The following is a 7,611-nucleotide window of genomic DNA, read 5'->3' on the forward strand; positions in this document are numbered from 1 at the left end:
CCATTTCAAACCCAAACAACTTGCCATGCTACAACCGCGTACGTTCGCGGCGAAGTTGTTTTGAATTTGTACGCTAAACCGTTTTCTTTTTCGTAGCTGTACACATTCTTAAAATCTCTCCTGTCACATTTTGCAACTCTTTTAGCGTATACTTTCAACTTTGTTTACGTTTTTTTTTTTTCATTTCCAGCTCACACTCGTTGCCAATTTCTTCCCGTTGGTTGTTTTTCTCCATTTCTCTGACCCAACAAACACGTTCTTCTTGTTTTTTTTTCTCGTTTCTCCCTTCCCCTTGTACTTTCACACTCTCTCCTCATGCTATTTCAATCAGCGGTTGAGGCCGCGTGTGTCATTCGCAAAGTCATTTGCCTTTTTTGCGGCTAAAGATCGTTTGAATAATATTAATATAATGGCCGCGGTTTCTCTTCACTACACTCGACACACAGCGTACTAAAATCTAGCGAACCGTATTGTGAAACAGCATATTCAAAACAAATGCGGTAAAAGTGCAGTTATTTTTCTTCCTCGTATCAGCAGCCCCGTACACAAAATTTGTTGTATGAACGACAAAGAGAGAGAGAGAGAGAGAGAGAGAGAGAAAGAGTAGAACACACATAATCGCGCGTATAATTTACACACAGCAAAAAATAGATGTTTTGTCCCTTCGTAGCGTGAATCCAACCGCCGCGGCCGCTGGCACACCCAAGTGGTGGCCTTGTGGCGAATGCGGCTGTCACATTTATAATGTGGCCTCGATGGCGCAGTAGGCAGCGCGTAAGTCTCATAATCTTAAGGTCGTGAGTTCGAGCCTCACTCGGGGCAATAATCTTTTTTATTTGAGGGAGAAACATTCTCTAGGCCCAGTAATTTCAATTCATGGTATAAATGTTTTAATAATAAATATACAAAATAATTAGGCCGTTACACGTATTTTTTGAAGTTTATGTCCTTTTGCTAAGGCCTTTTTTTTAAAAAAAAACTTAAAACTTAAAACTAAATTTTTCTTCACTTTATGCCGATTTTGAACTGGTTCGATCGTAGGGTGGATTTTTTCGCTGCGCTCCGTCAAGTTTTGTTTTCGTGATCGTGGGATTCTTCAGTAGAAAATGTGAATATTTAAAAAGTGAATTTTGAGTCGTCGGGAAGCGTCTTGCCAACGGCGGCCATGTTTAAAGGTGTGATCGTCATCGGCAGAAGCAGTAACGGAACGGAATCATGAAGATTTTAGAACCTGTTGCAAAGTAGCAGATTAGAAATGACGCCACCAAGGACCAGGATTACGTCTACAGCAGTAGCAGCAGCAGCATTTAACCATAGGAGGATTTTCATCTGGTGTGCTTCGAAGGACATCCGATGCGCCAGACGGAGATGTTTCGGATCCCAGAGCTCAACAAGTTCGATACCGGATGTTCAGCAGTTCGCAAGGGCTGGAGATCAAATGAAGATTACACTGATTTGTGAACTCGTTCTTTTTATAACCCAAATATTCGAACATTCATTCTAACACCCACACACATCATTCAAGACGAACTACGCCAAATTTTCACTAAAAACGCGGTAGAATATTCTCTTGGTCGTTCGCTGTGAGTGGTGGATTGCATGCTTCTTTTCTGATGGTTCGACTGGGGACATGCTTATTAATTTATCGTCGCTTCATACTTCTAGTGACATGATGGGAGCAAGGGCGTCTATGCAAAGTGTCCCTTCCCCCGCTACAAATTATCGGCGCTTGGGGATGGAGGTGGGAATCAAATTTGTTATATGCGCCGGAATTTGTAGCACTGAAATTCGTGCGAAAAAAATTATGCTCGTGGGTGAACAGATTTCAAAGTAACAGATGATCGAATCGCTAACCTAGCGCTCACATTCGATTCCAGGACCAAGTTGCTTGCGGGTATGGAGATCATACATACATACATACATACACTTTATGCCGCCCATTTTGAACTACTTTTTGATTAAAATGAACAAACATAATTGTAAGTAAAAAATAGAAGGTGTTTTTCTTAAAAAAAACTTAAAGAAACTTTTTTGAGGCCATAAAATTAGTTCACCATCTAAATTCTACAATCTTTTGAATTAATTTATATCGTCCCCCCCTTTTACCATTGAGAATTGAAAGATTTTTCCAGATTTTTGATCGATACTCTGCCAAATTTGTCAAATTTTGGTAACCCTGAGTAATTTGCAGTTTATGCTTAAATCCGAATCAATCGAAAATTAAAAATAGAAACGCAAACCCATATCCCTTGCACATACCATGAAAAAATATCAAAACAAACTGGGTATGAATCAGGTCATCGCACTTGAGCGACCACAGCCTCGGGAAATGGGTTCTGATAATGTCCAGTGACAAGGAAAGTGGACATTTCGGGTGGACGGTCTGAACGGGATCGAAGGATATTTGAATAAGGCTTTTCTGCCAAATCTGTTCAACACTTCCCTTTTGTTATTTATGCAAATAAGTGCTCTCCAGCCTGTCTGCTCGATTTGATCAATCGTCGTTTCTTTGATTTCCCTTCAGTACGTCATTCTTTTCTTTTGTGAATCATGAACAACTGCAGAGTTGAAAACATGTTCGAGTTTGAAGGGGAAGCCTGAATGAGATTTTAGGAACAATCAAAGACTCAAATGAAGAGACAGTCGTTTAAAGACAAATGAGCTTGTCTGAAAATGAATGTCATTGCAAACTTGCTATTCGTTTTAGTTGTACAATCTTGTTGCACGTGTCACAGAGATCACAATAAGTCAAATTCGATCAAAAGCCAATCAAATCACGATAGCCAGCAAAAGTTCATTCAACCATAAGACGTTCCAAATTTGAACAAATAAACTCAGCAAAAGAAAATTACGTTGATAATACAAATTTCGATGGCGTTGGTCATGGATCGAGAGCGAAACTTACACAAATTCGAAACCCGCGCGAACGCACTCCCCCAGACTCTCGCGTACACGCATGTAATCAGAGTAATAATAACATCGTTCTGCGAGATGGAACGGATCATCGTCATCCTTGTATCATCATCATCTACAGCGTGTAGTAAAACGATGACGATTACATAGTGGCAAAAGCTAATGGTCGTGATCACGAGAATGAGAATGTAAAACTGAGAGTATCAGGAACGTTGTGAAGATTTCAGAACAAAATTAGTAAAGTTCTTCCGTTTTTATTTAATTCCTAATTTCATTATAAAAGATAAATTTAAAGTTTCCGAAGGGGGTAATTCTCCGCCAACTTACACAAAATCGGAAAAAGTTGCACCGATCCCTCCTCGATTTGCGTTAAACTTTGTCCTAAGGAATAACTTTTATCCCTAATCACGAATCCGATGTCCACTCTTCGGTATCTCGTGACGACGACCCCTTTCATTCACGAACATTCGAAAAAAGACGTGTTTTTCAATAGTTTGCACCCTGAAATGGCGGCTAAAATGAAGGTGGTGGATTATTGAGAATACTCATTTGGGAACAAACATGTGATAGCTGAAATATTTCAGGAATAAACGAAATTTATAAAATTATTCCTGAAATATTTCAGCTAAAACTTTTTTTTTTGTTTACAACCACCAGATTATTTTGTACATATTCGAGCCCTTCTAGACAATTGTAATGGCATGATTTTAATTCCCGGACGCTTCGAAACCAGGATACCTCATCTTGTTTTATAAACTATTTGAATGTAAGTTGGCATAATTATTGTCAAAACAGTGTTATTTGATGAATTCTAACATCAACATTCATTTCAAAAATCTTCGGACGCTATAACCAATGCCAAAAGAATTAAATAAAATAAAAATAAAAGTTTACCAAAACAAATGAAACATTTCGCTGATATATTGCATAATCGTCCGAAGCACTGGGAAGTCAATGCAAAACATTATTGATCTGATTCCTTAAATTCAAGCATAAGTTTTTTTCAAAATACCAATTGTTTTGATATTAACAGCTTATTTAAGACCTAAAGAATGCCATTCACTAAAATTTCAGTCCAAATTTGTGCGATTCATAAGCAAAATCAAGTGTCCGGAATTCGAATCAGCTTTATCAGTGTCCAGGATTCGAAGCACAACAAGTCAATTTTATTTTGAAAATCTGATGAAAAAATTGTTAGAGAAGACATATTTTGCATGCACTCTTAAATCCTGATGATATTTCCAACTTATTGCATGAATGCTATAACAAAAATAATATGCTACTAAGTGTCCAGATTTCGAATCATAACATAAGAGCTTGTCAAAACGAACATTTTTATGCTAAAAAAACGAATTTTGATAAATTCTATGAAATGTTATGGGCAAAAAAAAACAATTTAAAAATGCTCATTATCAAATTGAGATTAAATGCATTAAACAAAAAATATCTCCGAGATATTTTCAGCAAATGTACTCAGGAATGTGTACTTTCAGATACTTGCAAAAGCGAGGTCAAACTCCACCACCTTTTCAAGTTATTCACATTTCAAAATGGCGTCTTTTACGTCGTATTTTGGCTATAACTTTCGTTTCGGTCCGACTTTCGCTCTCTTGGAAGAAAAATTTGTGTTTTAATAAGCTCTACAAATGTCAAGAAGACACTAACTCGCTACGACATAAGCCTGAATTGATAAGTTAAAAAAACTCATTTTTTCATAAACACCTTAACCAAAATAACAAAAGATGCTCTAAAAACTTCCCGTTTGAAGATAGAGTTTTGCGTTCTTTAGCAAAGTATCTTAGATTGGTGTTCCCAACAGCTTTTCTCAAAATACCGAAGCGCTATTTCGACATCCCACCGAAATAAAAATTCTGAACCACCCTAAAATTTGGACCACCCTTATGTCCACCATACCAAAAAGTGCCCCTATTGACCCTGATCATTTGTTCCCAAGACTCCATAGCTCTAAATCTTAACGTGTGGCCGCTATCAAATTTGTCATGCTAGATTTTGCAGTGTATCAGTGTATCATTAGGGTGACAATAAAAAAATCGACATCAGAGATACCCTCTGACTCGATTCCTAAAGCAAAAATATGTATCTGTGCCAATTTTGAGCCAAATCGGTTAAGGCTAAGGGGTCGCTTTTCATCGTTGAAGTTTATATGGGGAAAATCACGAAAATGTATGGGGAAAAACATCGTTTCAGTAATTTTCTGCTAGGTGGCGCAGGTCTCGCCCAAAATTGTGTTATTTTTTTTTTCTTGTAGGAAATTTAATTCCCTACAACTTTGTCCAAGGGTGCAAAACAATCCGAGTTGATCCTGATTTTTGGTGATTTTTCTAAAAAAAAATATATTTTCTTATAAACTTCCTATATACCCTTTGTATACTTTCAAGTATATAAGCAACCTTCTACAAAGTTATAGGTAATTAAATTTCCTACAAGAATCTCACACTTGGACAATTTTGAACGGGACCTGCGCCACCTGCTGCAAAAATCCTGAAGCGATGTTTTTCCCGATACATTTTTGCGATTTTCCCCATATAAACTTCAACTATGAAAAGCGACCCCTTAGCTTTAACCGATTTGGCTCAAAATTGGCACAGTTACTTGTTTTTGCCTAAAGAATCGATCCAGGGGGTATCTCTTGCGATTTTCCGAAATTTTAAATTTTTCTTGTCACCCTAGTATATCATCCTATTCAATCGAAAATTCAGCTTGTAGTTTTAAAACATAGGGTACGTTATCCATTAGTGGACCCCTTTCCTATAGTGGACCCTCTGAAGGGTTTTTGATGTAATAATCAATAAAATCCCAATTTCAAGCATCAGAATTGCAGTTTGAAATGATATTTTATAATAATAAATCAAGAACAAAACATTTTTTGAAAATAAACATGGGTAGTTTTATCAGCAGCTGTAAACAAATCTATTGTTTTGTTTCGGTCAACTATTTATGTAATTTATATGGAAAAATGTGCATCAAAATTACTTTTTTTTATCATTTTAATGTTTTTATTGTTTTTGATACGTTTTCTTTGATCTTTTTGGGAAATAAATTTGTTTAAATGTCTGTTAGGTTTTTTGTTGTTTTAAGCCTAATTTGTTAACAAAACATATTTGTTTATGATGGAAAATCCATCTTTTATTCATTATATCTATCATAAGACCTTCACCATGCATCAAAACACCAAATATAGGTTAAATTTGGTATAAAAATAATAGTTGTCCTATAGTGGACCCGGGTCCACAATCGGATTATGGACCCGGGTCCACTATAGGAAAAGTGGGTCCATAACAGGCAAAAAAACTTTTATTTTCAAATGGCTATTTTTCTGCTCAAAAACAAATTACTGATGAAACAAATAGTCAAAATTGTTCAAAAGACTTCAGATTTCATTGTTTTGTACAAAGGGTTATGAAAAAGTGCTTAAAATATTTAAAATTGTGAAAAATGCGCGTCGGCTCTACTAGGGGGTCCACTAATGGTTAAAATACCCTATTTCATGTTATTTTCATGTTGCAATTCAAAAATTTTTTTACGCCTTCGGAAAATGAAACTTTGAATAATCCAAACTTTACAAAATACCAACTTAAATTTTACTAATTGGGTCTAGCCCAAATAGAATTCGTGTGTTTTTTTATGTTGATGTGTAATCCATTAAGTTCCATTTACAAATGACGTGGCATTGTTTTGAGGATTTTATTAAACATTTTTATCATTAAATCGATTCTTTCAAGTTAATTAGGGGAAAGTGGGGCAAGTGTAACAAGCTAAGGAAATGCTCGTTATAACCCATTAAAAACGTGAAAAATTTGTCGGATTTTTTTATAATCATCTTATTCCAGGTCTTGACTAAGACTTTGATAGAATAGGTTTTTAAAAAATCCAGTTTTTGACTGTAAAAAACTGATTTTAAAATTTTTGATTTTCCATGCGTTCTACTCAACTAGTGGGGCAAGACGAACAACACGTTGGGGCAAGAGGAACAATGCATGAAACAACATGCTAGGGGAACAGCATCTAATTCCAGCGTGCCTCTAATGTTGGCAGGTAAGAATTTTGACAATTAAAGCTAATTAAAAGCGTTTTCAACTGAAATCGAGTGATAAATAGCTCAATAAGAAGTGAGCAAGCAAGTTTATATCAAAAGTTTTGCAAATTTAGTTGTTTAAATAGTGAAAATCAGCAAATTGGATGGAATTAGGTGCGAGTGATTAACCTGCCAAAGATACGACAATTTCCCCTAATTTGCTAACAATTGAACTGTTATCACTTAGATACATCAGATTACAATGTATTTGAAACGTTTCTTTCATTTTTAGATTAAAAAATAATATTTTACTAAAAATTTTATCGTTTTTACAAAAAAAAATATTACTGAGATGATAAATAGTAAATTTTCATGATATCACTATATTTTGTTTGGAAATTTTTTGTTAACAATTATTTATCAGTTTTTAAGTACTTTTAAGTATTTCTTTCTCAATAAAATATGTTGTTGCAGCAATTCGTATTTTTTTCCATACTAAAAATCTATATGGTACACTTGCCCCACCTGAACAAGATTTTTTTAAAGCTCTCAACAAAAATAACCAAAAGTTAAGTCATACTTTGTAATAGGTGCAAGTCATTGGTAGGGACACTACTGATCTAGGAAAAATTGCATTTTGAAAAAAAATCAAGCAACTTGCA

At 35.4% G+C, this 7,611-nt stretch overlaps 1 non-coding gene across 1 annotated transcript; it reads left to right on the forward strand.

The window, feature by feature from the left end:
- The first annotated feature begins 749 nt into the window (after window positions 1–749).
- Trnam-cau lies at window positions 750–822 on the forward strand. The gene has a single exon. It is a non-coding gene; the product is annotated as a tRNA-Met (tRNA).
- Window positions 823–7,611: the final 6,789 nt, after the last annotated feature.

This window comes from Culex quinquefasciatus, chromosome 1 (genome assembly GCF_015732765.1).
Source record: "Culex quinquefasciatus strain JHB chromosome 1, VPISU_Cqui_1.0_pri_paternal, whole genome shotgun sequence".
Lineage (NCBI taxonomy): Eukaryota > Metazoa > Arthropoda > Insecta > Diptera > Culicidae > Culex > Culex quinquefasciatus.